The sequence below is a fragment of the Triturus cristatus genome, chromosome 6 (genome assembly GCF_964204655.1).
Source record: "Triturus cristatus chromosome 6, aTriCri1.1, whole genome shotgun sequence".
Classification (NCBI taxonomy): Eukaryota; Metazoa; Chordata; class Amphibia; order Caudata; family Salamandridae; genus Triturus; species Triturus cristatus.
Genome location: NC_140589.1, coordinates 1,865,755,065 through 1,865,772,018, shown reverse-complemented (window position 1 = coordinate 1,865,772,018; position 16,954 = coordinate 1,865,755,065). Strand labels below are relative to the sequence as shown.

Sequence of the window (16,954 nt, the reverse complement as noted above, 5' to 3'; positions counted from 1 at the left end):
ACGGGCATCTTAAAGACTTCTTTAGGTAAATTAATTACGTTTATTTAAGACAGCAGCTAAGCGAACACTTCACAAGCTGACCAGACAAGCAACTGACAGGTATTGAATGCGTAATCAAAGCACGCTAGAATACACACAGGTATTCTAGAAGGAATGGGAAGAGAGAACGCAAAGAAAGACTTTACATACAAAGAATACAATATAAAGATAACTGATCATGTACAACATTGGTCCTTTTGGCATTTCCTTTTTAGGTCCCTTCACTCCTTACAGGTCCTTGTTGGCTTCTGTCCTCGACATGCCCTTTCTGTGAGGACGAAGTTAATTTCTTTTAGAGTAGTCTCACATGTATTTACGGTTGAAGGCGTATGGTGATGAGTGTATCCACTGTATCCCAACTGACTTCTATCTTGCCCTCTCTGAGCTGTGATCACTGTTAATAATGGCCACAGAGTGACCGATGTCAGTTCTGCACACCTTCAGGACCCTCGGTGGAGATCCAGGTCAGTGAAATGAAGCCCAATGCAAGTATTTATTATTTTATTTTGTACTTGCAGTTTTTAATAGTACTAACTTGACTCAGGGGCATCATAGTGCTTTACATGTGCACCAGTGGTACATGCACGATGCAAGCCTCTAAGTCAGATTTATGACGCCACTCAAAGCCACTTTGTGTGGCTTTGAATAGCTTCAACAATCTGAAGTAAGGCAACAAAGCACAAGTCACTGCAGTGCCTTACTCTGCACAAGCGAGGATTTCTATGGGCTTTTCGGTGGGTGTTTCCACGCAACTCCCATGTGTTTTGAGGCATTCCAAGATTTACAAGGACTTGTAAACCTGGGAAAGCTCCATTATCTTAGGCCTCCCCAAGAGAAGCATAACAAGGAGAAATATCTTTATTTCTCCTTGTTTTTCCTCTTTCTACATGTGCTGTATTCTGCAGCACGAAGAAAGAGGAAAAAGATTTGTTTTTGTGCCGGAAGAGGCCCCTTCCTGCATGCAAAGGAGGCACCATGGTGCAAATGTGCCATCAAACGGCAGCAGCGAAAAGGACAGAAAAGGGCTGTATTGGATAAATACTGTGCATATTTGCTCTTTCCCTTTGACACAGGACAGCGCAGCACCATTAAACTTGCAAATATGCCCCTAAGTGATTTACCCAGAATCACAGAATGCTGCTGCTAATGCTGGGACTCGAACCTGGTTCTTCAGTTCAAAAGTCTGATGCTCTGGCCATTACATCACAGGCTCTTGCCCATGTGTACTGTGCAATCAACGCCCGCTTAGCCTCATTAATTTACTATGTACACACTGTCAACATTTCACGCCGCGCTCCATTCATCCTCGACAATGGTGGGCCTCAACACCATACATATTGCCAACACAATCACTGCTGTGCTCCGAGGGGATATGCAGCGTGTGTCTCCAGCACAGAGGGGTGAACTGAATCTAGCTACATGCAGTAAAGAAAACTTTCAACGAATTACATACTCAAGCTTGCATTCAAGTGATCTCAACATAGAATATAGTCGATGACTAAGAGATGTGACCTCTTTATCAGTCCTGTCAATCTGTGTATCCATTCACTCATCTATCAAATACTCTGAAGTGAAAGAAAAGAGGCAAGTAGTGTTTTGTAAAACAAAATAGAAATAAATATATCAGTCACAAGTTAAGATGTATTTCAAAATTTACAGATGTAACAAGCATCACAAAAAAAAGTTAGTGTTAGCAAAGCTAGGGCCGGAATTCCAAAAAGATACGCTGCATTGCAGCACCCAAAGAGGCTGCGCTGCATTGCATGACAGGGAGGGAGCAGGAGAGCACCATATCTACAGAGATATGGCTCTCTCGTACCCTCTCCCTAGCGCCGGCGCTGATTTCTGCTGACATGCGCCATGTGCACACCTTAACACCATATTGCTAGGGTGCGTGCCTGAGTCTACCATAGGTTTTGTACTGGAAGGGTACCCTTCCTCTGCAAAATGCTATGGCTAGACAAGTTTAAAGGATGTTCCCACTTTTTGTGTGTGCTGCACAATACAGCAGACATGCAAAGTAAGAAAAGAAAGGAGAAATAAAAGCATTTCTTCTTTTAACAACTCCTTTAAAGTAGAGTTAACTTTTGGCGCTAAACCCTGTCTACTATTTTTTGTTGGTAGGGTTTTGTGTCAAAAAGCAAGTCTGGTTGCATGGGAAGGCCCATGTATCACCCATGTAATGCCCCCTTGGCGCTAAGTAATACAAAGCAGTGCTTTGCGCTGCTTTACTTTACTTCCAGGTTACTTTCCAGCACATAACACGTTTTTGCACTGGAAAGTAAATTAGAAAAAGACATTTTTTTATGTTGGTTAAAATCACGCTAACCAAGAGCAAAATGTTTGTAAATCTACCCCAATGTGTCCTGGCAGCTCCAACAGTAACTACAACCCCACTCACATTAGTGTCACATTGTAAGTTATTTACAGCATACTGTACAACGCAGCACCAAAGTCAGCTTCAATGATATCTACCTCTTACCCATAAAGGCCACAAAGTTACTTACTTACCTTTGGTATGGGTGAACTGGCAGCACCAACCGTTCACCCTAAGACAATCACCTGCAAACATCACAACATAGCTAAACAAGCATTTGCAATGCAATAGGTCTCGCATTTGCGAGAGTTGGGGCTATGGGCGTTGTAAATGGCAATGTCTTTTACCCATGTATTTTTGTTTTGAGTGTTGTGGCTGTATGTGGTGTACTGTAATTGTAACTGCATTTATATATATAGCTCTAACAAGCCGTAGATGAGTCAGCAGTGCGCTGAGAAAAGAAGGACTCAGGACGTGTTTGTTATTTAAAAGGGTGAAAGTGACCGCGTTATGAGTCTTCCATTCGAACCAGTGACACAGGCCAGCCGGAAAAAAACAAATGCGAAGCAACAACTTAACAGCCTGAAAATTAAAATCAATTACAACAGCTTTTAAAATAAATCTATTTACAACCAGATTGGGTAACTTGACAGAACTTGGGTCAGCGTACATACAAAAAAGTCCATCTCAGAGTATTTCCGCTGGAAAACCGACTCCACGGGAGGTACACAAACATGCTGGAGAGCCTAAAGCAAATAAAGACAGTAAAAAGAAAGCAGGCTAAGCTGAGGGACAACACAATGGCAACAGTAAACAATGGATGGAAGGCAGTCTTGGGCAAGCTTTCATCAGGACGTACATATGTCTTAGGAAAGGCTTGGACTTAATAAGGGGTTTGATTTCAGACCCTTTTCTGGTACTAGTTTATTTACCCTCGAGGGCACAGCTGTACAATAGACTAAATAAAGTTCGCCCACTCATAATCTTGTCACGTGCTGCTAGGCAAGGGGTGGTGTTGGTTTAAAATCTGTCCGTTTGATGTAAGTGATTGTGAACAGAAGACAAACTCCCAATGTTTGTAGAACGGAAGTGCTATGTGGAGCTGAGTGCCAATAGAGGGGGCACAGTGGGGCGGTGCAAGCCAGAGATATGTATGTCGCTGTCGAACAGGGCGCGACTTCTGACGGTGAAAGGTGCATTCTGGGTATGTGGATAATGTGTACCTGGAGCCACAGTTTCGGCCAAATAAAAGTACACGTTCTAAAATGAATTCCGTGCCATCCTCTTGTAAATGCATGCCCTGTGTTTAAGCAAACTGCAGCAGCCCTGTGGGAAGGGTTGACTCCTTGTAGTGCAATATTGTGCATGCTCAGCATTTGCACTGCAAATAATTCACTAATTCTTCTCGTTCTAAAACAAATGTGTGCGATGAGCTACACAACCCCTTCGTGTAGAAATCGTTCTGTGCCTTGCGTTTCACTTCTCTTGTATGCCAAAACTGTGACCTTCGTCAAGGGCGGTTCGATTTTCGGAGTCACTCGGACACAAGAAACTGTAGTTATTCAGGTAGATGTAAGGGATGGTTACTGGTCTCTCACACACAATGATGTCTTACTCGTGAGCCGAGGCTGTTCACACTGTTTGCTGCTCTTCAACGGAATACCTATTGGGACAACAATGCTATCACCTAGACATTGTGCACAGCAAATGTACAATACAAATGAAATGCCACACAGCAGCTCTACCTTCACCTAGCTAGATTGACACCCCCAAAACCTTATGGATTCTACTCGCCCACTTGCCACCTCCAGTTGCTGCTCTGGGAAGGGTGGGTCGCGGAGGGGAGGGGCTCCCGCAGCACTGAGCTCTGGGGAGTCATTCTATACTGGGGCTTGTGTTTGGCTGTGGGAGTCACTTCAAATTGCAGCCTCTCTGTTCTGTGCACTCTGGAGACACACAAAGCGAGCTTGTCGTTCCCATCCCATCACGCCTGATTCCTCGGCACTTAAAAACCGTCCAAGTGCTGTAAAGCGCTATAAAAGCACCAGCAAGATATAACAGCATCTAAAAAGCGCTGCGAGAGGTTAGGACCTCACAAAAGCACCACCATCACTTACAACGATACATCAACTTTGATGAGCCCCATCTCAATCATCAACAGGCACTGGTGTTGATAGTTAAGTGCTGCTGCTGAACACCGGAAACCACCGGTTCAAATTAAGCACTGACTGACGTGCTCCCATTCCGGCTCAGTTCATCTGCCCTGCATGGGATCGTTTCTCTGCTGGAATTGGGAGCTTTTGGAAACAGGCTACACGCCAATATCAAACTTTATATATAAAATAAAGTGACGTACTGCCTGGCACGTAGGAGCTGAAGCTGTTTCTTTATTACACTCCTGGCGCCGCCTCTGACTTTGCCTGGCTCTGAGGCAGACCCCATGCCTGGACGGTTACCATTCCTCAGCGAATGAAAGATGTACGGAAGGTATTGTGAGAGGAGCTCCTAGTGCCGCAGGGTTAGGACATCTACGCATCCGAGGCTGGAAGTAAGAATGTCACAGGCTTGATTTCAGAGACCCCGACTGGGAAATGACACTCGGTGGGCAATAAAAGCTTCATGTTTAGGCGGCAGCGGAGAGACGCGGAACTTGCGAAGAGAAAAGGGGACGTTACACAGTAAAGAAAGAATGCGTCCCTCTCTGTATGACACGAACAAGTAATAGCAAAGACAAATCTACACATTTCCAGCTCAGTGGCTCACTTCAAGCCAAGAATACACTGTTTTCACGGTCATCGTTCAGGATGGTGTGTATTTTCCAGGGAAAGCCTGGCCGGTACTAGCTGCTCTCGAGTACTTTCTAATTTTCAACCAGATTTTATCCCAAATAGCGATGGTCCAATGTATGTCTAAGTCAGTTTCCCAGGAAATTTCAGTCTTTGTTTTAGCTCTTGGTGCGAGTGGCTTTAGGTGATTTGCTTAAAATATTTGACCATGCGTAATCAATTGATAGGGGAGAGTGTGGTAAAGATTGAAAATATGCATAAGCATCTAATATTGCAGAGCATAGAATTGAAATTCATGTGAGAATGATAGCGGTATATGAAAAAGGGAGCGAGCGTTGGTGAAGGTTAATAAGGTATCATGTTTCAATAACTGATTCACCCATAAGATGCTTTTATCTCTCCAAGTTTTCCAATAAGTTGTTTTCTTCTTAATACAAATATAATTATTGTGCCAAATAGTGGAATTAAGAAATGAATTGAGATCATGTGGCTCAATATGAATAAGTTTTTTAAAATTGTTACATGAGTGTTTAATGATTGGTGTTTGCAACTTTTGCGGTTTCCTCATAAAAGACAAATATTCTTGAAAAGAAAACAGATAAAGAAAGGAGGCCTCCAGGTCAATCCAGAGGGGTGAATCTGGAGAAGGAACTGACAACCACTTGGAAACATGTTTTATTAAAAAAGCTTTATGATACTTGGGAAAGTCTGGAAAACGGGCCCCGCCTTTGGATTTCCGTTGCGTCAATTTTAATAGGGACATTCTAGGTTTTTTGTTTAACCAGAGGAAGGAAATAAGAATGGAGTTAAGTTTATGATACCATTTCGCTGGAATGGAAAGTGGGATATTAGAAAGAAGATATAGGATAATAGGCGTTAGCATCATTTTAATAGTGTCAAGCCGGCCCCACCAGGAGAGATATAAGGGATGCCATTTGGTTGTGAGAGAACTGAGTTTCTCAATGCATTGTTGAGATATTGAGGATTTAATTGGGGGGGGGGTAAACCATATACCAAGATATTTTATGTGAAGGGGATTCCAGGTAAAATTGGAGATTAAGAAGTCTTCTTTAAAGGTATATTTAGTTAGTGGTAAAATATCACATTTGTCATTATTTAACTTGTAACCCGAAACTAAAGAATATAATTTAACTTAATTTAAGAAAGCCAGTAAGCAAGTATGAGGTTGAGAAAGGAATAAAAGAACATCATCAGCATATTCAGCTAATTTGATTGGTAGAAAGTTAGATGTGTAACCCGTTATGGATGGATTCTGCCTTAGTTTAGACAAGAAGGGTTCTAAGGCTAGATTAAAAAGAAAAGGAGATAGGAGACATCCTTGTCTTACTCCTCTGCGAAGAGAAAAATAGGAAGAGGTAAGACCGTTGGCAAAGATGGCAGCCTTAGGACTTGAGTACAGGAGAAAAATCAAGGAAATAATGTTTGGACCAAAACCGAACCATTTTAAGGCCTGGAAAATAAAAGGCCAATGTACCCTATCAAATGCCTTTTCAGGATCCAAGGCGATAGCAGCGAGGGGTTCTGAGAGATTTGAAGATTTGGATATGATGTCAAAAAATAAATGGGTGTTATCATTGATATTACGTCCTTTAACGAAATCTGACTGTTCCTTACCTAAAAGATGGGGTAAGAAAGATTCCAATCTAGAGGCTATATTAACTTAGGAGAAGGGTCGATATTTTTTGCAATAACGTAGATCTTTCCCTTCCTTTGGAATGAGACGAATTAAAGCATCCATAAAAGTACCAGAAGAATTACCTGAAGAAAGGAAAGAAGAAATTAGAAAGTGAAGTTTGGGTATTAAAATTTGGGCGAAATGTAAGAAGAATTCAAAAGTGAAACCATCAGATCCAGGGGCCTTATCTTTTTTGAGGGATTTAAGTGGTCTGAATTAGGTAATAGGTCTAATATAATGGAGACAGGGGCATGATCGGAGATTAATATAGGACCTATGTCTGCAGAAATAAGAGACTGAGTGATATTGTGTTATGTGAAGAGATAATCAATTCTTGATTGGTTTTGATGAGGTGAAGAAAAAAAGGTATGTTCTTGCAAAGACGGATTACATAATCTCCACGCATCAGATAAATGTAATTGTTTTATAGTTTGCATCAAATTTTTATGTGCTTTTGAAGGGAAGAAAGGGGCTGTAGATTTCCGGTCTAAAAATGGGTCAAATACTTGATTACAGTCTCCAGCTAAAATTACATTGCTGTCAAAATGTTGGGACACCAATTGATTTAAATGGGACCAAAAAGGGGCATCACCAGAAGTGGAAGCATATATATTGAATAGAGAGAGAGGAACACCATCAATCGTCAATTTGGTATATAACCATCTACCTTCTTCATCTTTTCCTTGCAATAAAAGGGAGGTCTTCAGTGACTTGTTAATTAGAGTGATGACGCCATTTCGTTTACCATCCCCAGGGGAGTAGAAGAGTTCACCAACCCAATTTTTCTTGAGCTTTAGAGATTCAGATTCAGTGAGGTGAGTTTCTTGCAACAAAACAATTTTCGACTCCAGTTTAGCCAGATTGATAGCACTCTTTGTCTCTTAATAGGGGAATTTAGACCTCTAACATTCCATGTAAAAATCTTTAAAACCATACGTCAAAGAAATATGTTAAATGTTACAATAGACAATCCTTGAAGAAAACATAATTAAAAAGCAGATGAAATGCAAAACGATGTAAATACAATTTGAAGCATAAGGAGTTGTCAGACGAGAATAGAAAATATTAACCAACTTTACCACAAATACCAATACAATGTAAAATCGATGCAAGTAAATGCAAATTATAACTGAAATTTAAGAAAGTACAGAAAGAGAAGAAGAAGAAAGGAAAAGAAGGAATATTCAACAGGTGGAGAAGAGTATTATATCTAGATAAGAAAGAAAAAAGCCAGGAAAAAGAGAGAGAAATACAAACGCATAGAAGAAAAAACATTACAAGGGAGAGACACAACATACCTACAAAAAGGTCTAGACAAATGAAAGGTGGGGGAGGATGAGACCACATGGAAGGATGGCACGTCCAGAAGCGACAAAGGAAGACGGGGAGGCTGTAGAGCAATCGACAGACAACACATATGGATCATATGGTGACACAAAGGCAAACTCTGTAAGGGAAGAAAAAAGGATTAACATCAAGTTTTAAACCTTAATATGAGCAACAAAAAGAACAACCAATATAATAGATCACGAAAAACTTGAAAAGAAAAAAAAAGAGCATAATCATTGTCAGAGAAGACAACAGAGTAGACTACTTAGAATGCAAAGAAGAGGAGGAAATGTCCATATTCTCTGCGCCACAGGAGTTGAGGAAACTTATCAGTCTCATAGGATCTTCATAAGTAGTATTGTTGTTGTTATAAATCACCTTAAAAAGGCATGGATGAAAAAGACCAAAACGGGCACCCATAGAATGAAGACGTGGTCGTAGAGCGAGGAACTCCTTGCGTCTTTTAGCAGAAGATTTTGCATAATCCTGTGAAAAGAATAATGCGTTACCTGACCAAGAAATGCGTCCAATGGATATAACAGCTGCTAGAACCATGTGTAGATCCCTATACTCTAGAAAATATTGAATAACTCCTCTAGGTTTCCTCATGCCAGAAGATGAAGCCGTGTCAAATGGAGGGCCCAATCTATGAGCCCTCTGGATGTTGAGAGGAGAGTCATCTGGTAATTTCTGGACTTTCGGAAGGAAAGACTTGAAGAAGGCAATAGGATCAGATCCTTCTGATTTTTCTGGCAGACCGTAAATGCTTAGATTGTTACGCCTATTCCTATTTTCAAGATTTTCGACCTGCCTTTGTAGTGCTGAAACCTGAGAATTACGCCATTACGTTTCCTGTGGAAGATTCTAGAGATTGAATAGATTGTTCCGCAATTGTGAGCCTTTCTTCCATTTGCGACCAGTTGTCTGTTAAAAATTGAATTTTGGAATTTGTTTCTTCAACAAAGGGGCGAAAAGCCCTTATTTCTTCCAACAGGAGGTCTAAGGATACCGATGAAGGGTGTTTTGGCAGAGAAGGAGGGTCCTTCTTTAATCGTTTACTAGGAGCCTTATTCGCATTAGAAGGCACATTGATAATGGAAGAAGAAGAATTTCCTTTGGGTGATAAATCTATTGACTCTGCCATTCATCACTGTTTAAAATAGGAGCAACACTAGATGAAAGACTTCAGTGCAAAAAACAGGTCTGAAGAACTAAATGTTATTTCAGGTATTGTAAAATAAAAAGTAAAACTTCCTCCAAGAGAGTTGTATAAAGAGCAGTCAAATGCTCATTAATGCTCTGCACTGCTAAATCAACAGAAACTGCGCCGAGCCTACCAAACAATAGTTATAATAATATTATTGCTTCCAAAATGGCGGGCACCTCTTCATAATACAATGAAAACATTACGCAGGGAAAGAAAGTACAACTAAATCCATTTCTTGAGATTAGCAGGAAAATGCACTTGCAATGAGGTGCTTCTCGTCATATAAATATTTCCCCAACAGGAGAGACAGTATATATGACGCCGTTCTCTTCAGTTATTGATGCGGAGAAAACTAGTAACACAAAATGGTGGGCGTCACATCCCCGGAGCCGCCTGGTGACGAGCGAGGAAAATAATTATGTCACGGCCAACGAGCGAGAGAAACTCTCACATCAGGACGCTCACCACTGTGTGGAAATGTGGATTTTCCTGATCAGTTATGTCCCCTATCTTGGACCCCAACGGTTCTATGTGCATGTCACAAGTACATGTATGTTCCCTCCAGTTCCAGTGTCCAAGACGCAAACATATGTGCGTCCACCGCCAACATGTTCTCTGTCAGATCCGCCATCAATGACTTGACCCCCCAGACTTCTCGTCTCCACATGTAGAGCTAAATGTCAAGTCCCCGTCACCCCCTAGTTGCACGTCAATCACACGTCATGCTGCTGCGCGCGCATCTATGTTAAGTATTATCTTATAGATCCACCTATGCATGATAATCAGAGCCAATCATGTTTCTTTCTGCTCCTTATTACGCCTAGTTTCGATTACGTACCAATATGTCATTCCTCTTATCAATTGTTACGCCTTTTGCATTCATTTCATTGTAATGTAAGACCTATAAAAGTTACTTCTTGTCAATAAAGTATTGTACTTCACTTCCTGAACCCTCGTGGTGACGGAACCTGAAGGCCGCCACTCGAGTCGGCCATTTTGGAATAAAGCCCATTCAGAAAATCTCTTATACCACGGATTCTGCCTCTTGTTATTCTGAGCTATTTTACTTTATTTTAGATTCCGCATGAAATTCAGTCAAGGTAAAAAGAATTATTTACCACATAATGGCGCCCGAATAGGGACACTTTCTCATCTCACGCGCCGGCGGTGCGTTGCAGGCCCGGTCTCCTGCCACAGCTGGACGGACCATAAACGCGTACCAGCAGGATTTCCTGTAAGCTCCCTCCGGTCAAGCGGGGGCGACTGAGGCTGCGATCAACCCAGACGAGGCGGTGAGAAGTGCGAAGTATCCCGACCAGAGCCTAGCTGAGAGAGCAAGATCCGAGGTATACAGAGGCCCACCAGGTTTTCGAAATCCCGATGTCCAGAGGGTCCGCTGTCCGCAGTCATCGAGTCCCGTTCATTCTCTGAGGCCTTCCGTTTCAAGGAGCTACTCGGTGAGTACCATCGCCGGGGAGGCGTGTTGACAGCACATAGGTTGTGCCGGTCAAGACGGATTTGGGTACACAAATCCGGTCTGCACTGTTTAGCAGTGTATATGTACTGTTTAGCAGTATATCAAGTATTCCGAAGTATCTAGTTATTGTCAAGAATTCTGCTTGGTGATTAGTTATGCAGACTGTCATCATTGTTGGTCATTTTTAAAGGTTAAAATGTTTAATGTTTAAATGTTTAAAGTGTTCAAATGTCTTGCATATTGTGGTATGAATGATTGTTCATTGTTCACCGTTCATTGTTGTGTTTTCCGTATTAAGTGAATTCAAGAGTAAGTATCAGATCAGTTGTCGAGATGCCGCTCTTCTCGAAGTTAAGACAGATTACTACCAGAAAAGGGGTGCTCGAAGAAGCAGTTCCTATTCCTCCTAGGGACACCCCAGGGCATTTTATGTATCACAAGCATGGCTTAGATGCCATATTGTTTCTTGATTTATGGGTAGATTATACCAAGGGATTGCCGGAAAGTCAAAGGTGGCCCGCAGCGGGAACCTGGGATGCAGAGTGCATCATGAAAGTGGAGGAAGAGTTATGGAAAAGAAAAGTCAGACAGTCACAGAAAGACGCTGTTGAGTTATGGCGTAAAGAATCTCATAGACGTACAGAAAAAGCACGTAGACAAGAAGAGAGGAGTAAAGAGAGTTCAAAGGAAGTTCAAGAAAATATATTAATTGAGGAAGGTATCCGAGTGAAATCAGAACAAGTAGATAGACAAAGAAACGCTCTTATGAGTGGTATGTACCCCCTCCTAGCCGAAGGACTACCTAAGGCTGTTCCAGAGATGCCAAAAGACTTGCCACCCCCATTATTTCCAATTAAGGTACATCCAAAGGGGCATCCCAGAACCGCAGAAGATGTTTTTCTTTCCTCATATCTAGATGACGCAGCTCCCGAGTATGCTAACCCCACACCACATAGACCGTCTGGCGGAGGGGTTCAACGTCAGGATCAGGTATCTGTCCCCGTGCAACAGCAAGTCCCGACACGAGCTCCGGCAAGCACATCTGTTTCCGCATCTGTCCCCGCAATCGATTCTACAGTGGTATCGACACCTATAGTTGCTGTGTCACGTTCGACGAATCCATTCACACCCGACGCCCCTGAAGGGGCCACGGGAGGTGCAAGCAATACTTTTACGCCACCTAGAATAAATAAACTTATTTTTCAAGAATCAGCGCATTCACGTACACCCAAATTCGTAAATGAACGTACGCTTAAGGAACTCCTTATAGATTGTAGATATGACCCGGTGGTCGGTAAAGAGGACGAAATGGTCCTGGCATCATTACGTATCAGACGAGCCGCAGAGTATTTAGCGAGGTTACCAGGAATGACTACGCATCTAGATAACATATATCATTTTGTCCAAACAGGGCGAGACCCAGAATGTATTAACAGAGCTATGGAATTCCAGAAAGTAGAGATACAGGGGGAACTGTTACGTTTCCTCATAAACTGCGTGATCAGAAATCAAGACCGTCCGGGGGTAGACCCGAATACAATGCTTATTCTTACAAGATGGAGCCAGAATATATCAGAAGGGAGACACGATAAGAAAAACTGTATAATAGCCATGTGCCGAAAAATCCGTAGAGAAATAGAACGCATTCACGAAGAAAGATTGGAAACAGACGAGTTCGAGCAAGATGAAGTCTCCGAATCAGGGAATTCCGCAAGACAGTCAGAAACCATAGCATACGTAGGCAGAGGAAGATCCTGTAATAATACTAGATGCTTTTCTGATCCCATACACTCTGTATGTCCAAATAATAGCAGAACGTATCCGACGCCTGTAATAAATTTAAAGTCTCCTGAACATCTGTTCCAAGCCGCAGATAAACTACTACGAGAACGAAGGGGTTACCACCTCCTCGAGTCCATGGATGAGCAAGAATTGGCCAGATCAGCCGTTCACTGGATTGACAGTCCTGAAAAATACGGTGATGAGACCGTAGCACACACGTTTTTTAACCTTAGTACAGATGAACAACGTTTAGCTGGAATCTATATGATTCAGCAACTCCTTATACTATATAAGAGCCAACATGCTGACCCTGGTCCTTTACCTGATATATTAACGGAACTACTCACGAACAGATGGAGAGGTTCTAGTAACAAGTTGATTAAAGAAATATTAGTGTCACGTAAACAGTATGTCCTTTTTGTAAATCCGGATTCTTTCCCGCTGCCCCGCAGAGAAAGAACGCCGTATTATATGGATAGACAAAATCCCTTACGAGAAGTGCACCCAATAAAAGGCGAAGACAATGAGTTTCACCGTGTATTTGTATACACACCCATATCAAAAATTGAATTGTTAGAAATGAAGAAAGTAGTACCAAGTCATGACAAAGACCCAGCGGGTTTCCACCGAGAAATTAAGGACATGTTGCTGATGGGAGAGTATACCTATCCTGATATTATGACGATATTAAAGGTGCTCTTACCTGCTGGTATTTATGAAAAACTGAAAGAAAAAGAGTGGGAGGTGGGAGACCAAAAGATAGATTGGACAGCATTAGAAACGGAAGAAAAGGCCCGAGCTGCAGGTTCAGGGCTCGGGGATAAAGTCAAAGCATTACCAGGTTTACTAGTACAAGTACTGCCACGTTTGTTAACTACGAAAAAGGAAGATTGGGGTGCAATCACGGCCTGTAAACAAAAGCATGATGAAGACACAAGTGACTATTATGCCCGATTTGAAAAATGTTTTGGAATAAATAGTGGTATAAAAACAAGTAGTGAGTCGTATCCACATTTATTTGTGACAAAATTAGTAGAAAATGCTTTACCTCCAGTAAAGAATAGAATATTGAAATTCGAGAGTACCTGGCAAAGTAACACTCCGTCACAAATGCTACAAATGTTACAGTATCATCACAATAGAATTAGAGATGAACAAGAACACGAACAAAGACGTATGAAAGATACAAAAATGAAAATGCTAGTGTCTCAGACAGTACCGGCTGAAGGACATAAAAAGGGTATGACACAGTCCGATTCAGCAGGACCGGTAAAAGGGACATGCAATTATTGCAAAAAGCCAGGTCATTACGTACACGATTGTCCAGTTTTAAAACACAATATCGCCATAGGTAAAACACAAGAAAGATCACGGCCACACAGACAAGATCAGAATGAACAAGGAGCTATGCCGCATTCCCAGGCCATGCCAGCCGCACAACAGCCAATACAGTTTGTGCCAGCTGCACCACCGTTGCCTGTTACTGCCACACAAACCACCACACGACAAATGTATCAGACTGCACAGTATGAATATCCTGAGTATCAGCGTTACGCATGAACCAGCCTAGAGAGGGAAGTTGACTTACCGCTTATCGAGATTCCTGTAGATCAAGAAGGACCTTATGTACATAGTGAATTATTAGGTCAAGATAGAAAATTCTTACTCGATACAGGGGCAAGTCGTACAACTATAAAACGTAGTGAAGTTCCAGGGGCACCCCTCTCAGGCTCTCAAAATGTTTCCCTTGGTTTTTCAGGAAAACCTATTGTTAATGAAGTATCACAGCCTCTTCCACTTACGATAGGACCTTTGACACGAACTACAGATTTATTGCTTACTAAATCATGCCCAGAAAATTTGTTAGGAATTAAAACTCTGAAAGCCCTAGGAGCCATAATATGTTGTTCTCCGGGAGGAATAAGGTTGTTTTTACGTGATTTTAAAGGTCACTATGTGTCTAGAGACATGGATCCCCGACTACAGACTTTACCAGCACATCTATGGGCACAAGGCCCTACTGATGTTGGTTGCATGAACATTACACCATACCGAGTTACACTCAAGGCAGGAGTGGTATTACCACGAATGCGACAATACAAGTTACCGCAAGATGCTGTAGTGGCTTTGCTGAAAATCATTGATGAGTTAATTGCCCAAGGAGTAGTTGTAGAAACAGACTCCAATGTATGTAATTCGCCGATAATTCCGATTCTTAAACGAACTGACCCTACTGCTCCGCCAGTATACCGATTGGTTATTGATTTGCGTGAACTAAACAAGTGCATTGTGCCACAATTTCCTGTGGTCCCCGATATATCATCATTATTGACAGCAATTGATTCCGAAGCAACATTCTTTACTGTAATTGATCTCAAGAATGCCTTTTTTAGCGTCCCAATAGATCCGGAAAGCCAATATTTGTTCGGATTCAGTTTAAATGGGCGCAGCTTTAAATTCTCACGCGCTCCCCAAGGATTCACAGAAAGCCCCAGCATCTACAGCCAAGCACTGAAACGAGAACTTGACAGTATCCACATGCCAGTCAATACTGCACTGCTTCAATATGTCGATGATCTGCTGATCACCGCGAGAAGCGAACCTGAATGTGAAAAGGCTTCTCTGACAGTTTTACATTTTCTAGCCGACAAGGGGCACAAAGTGTCTCCCTCTAAGCTGCAATTCTGTGCCCAGCGAGTTATTTATCTTGGTCACTCGCTGTCCAAGGAGGGAAGGCAGCTTACACCAGATCGCATCCAGTTAATTGCTAACATGTCAATACCCCAGACACAAAAGGAGGTGCGGGCTTTCATAGGCCTCACTTCATATTGTAGGCAGTGGATCCCTCAGTATGCGTTTCTAGCAAAACCACTCATTCAGTTAACCACACAGGAGGCAGCCACATCGACTGTTCTCCCTTGGACTCAGGAACATACACAAGCTTTTGAAAGCTTAAAGGAAGCTTTATGCCAAGCACCTGTTTTAGCAACACCATGTTATAGCAAACATTTTACACTCTTTGTCACAGAACGCGAAGGTACTGCTTTGTCAGTACTCACTCAGGATCAAGCAGGATCACGCAAGCCATGTGCTTATTTTTCCAGTACATTAGATCCCGTAGCTCAGGCTTTGCCCGCATGCCTGAAATCAGTGGCAGCAACAGCTTTAGCAATCAGACAAAGCGATGCCATATTGTTAGGACATCCATTGACAGTACAAGTACCACATGCAGTAGAAGTTCTTGTGAACCGAACACAAACACAACACTTGACCATAGCAAGACTTACCGGTTATGAACTGACATTGTTTCAGCCACACATAGAGATCCGACGGTGTAATACATTGAATCCTGCTACACTATTACCTGTAATTGGAACAGACCCACTAGCTCATGATTGTGTTGAAATTATTGAAATAAAGACGAAACCTAGACAAGACTTGACAGACGTTCCATTGTTAGATCCAGACCTGACATTGTATGTAGATGGATCGTGCATGAGAGCAAGTACAGGAGACTTAGTGGCCGCGTATGCAGTCACAACAGACACTGAAGTTATTGAGACAAATTGTATAGATACTTTGTCAGCCCAAGCAGCAGAACTTATTGCTCTAACACAAGCCTGTATTCAAGCCACAAATAAGAAAGTTAATGTATACACTGACTCACGTTATGCATTCGGAGTTGTACACGACTTCGGCGTGCTGTGGCGAGAGAGAGGTTATTTAACCTCCCATGGTGCCCACATTCAGCACGGAACCCTCATTCATGCCTTGTTAGACGCAATACATCTACCAACTGCCATATCGATTATGAAATGTAAAGCACACACGAAGGTTACTGATATCATTTCTCAAGGCAATGATTTAGCTGACAGAACAGCTAAACAGACTGCTCAGAATCGCACATTAGACATGACAAAGCCAATAGTTCAGACACCAACACAGTGTATGACAATTAAGGATCCCGCACTTGACGTAATTGACATACAGACACATGCTACTGCAGAAGAATTAAAGAAATGGACTGAACTAGGAGGGATCCAGACAGATCAGGGATGGATGACAAAGGAGAAATCTGTATGGTTTCTTCCTGACTCTATGGTCCAAGCCATTATAGCTACAATTCACAGCCCAGCGCATTTAGGAGAGAAAGCTATGCTAGATAGCATTCAACACATTTGGTTCAACAAACATTTACGAGCAGCAGCTAAACAAAAAGTCCGTACCTGTATGATATGTTGTCAGTTCAACCCAGGAAAAAGTGTTCCCGTAGAACAGGGTGGATTCCAGACTCCTGATCATCCTTTTGAAGTGCTCCAAA

At 42.2% G+C, this 16,954-nt stretch overlaps 1 pseudogene; it reads left to right on the top strand.

The window, feature by feature from the left end:
• The first annotated feature begins 460 nt into the window (after positions 1 to 460).
• Positions 461 to 16,954, top strand: part of LOC146822226 (fucolectin pseudogene) — a 132,364-nt pseudogene continuing 115,870 nt past the window's right edge.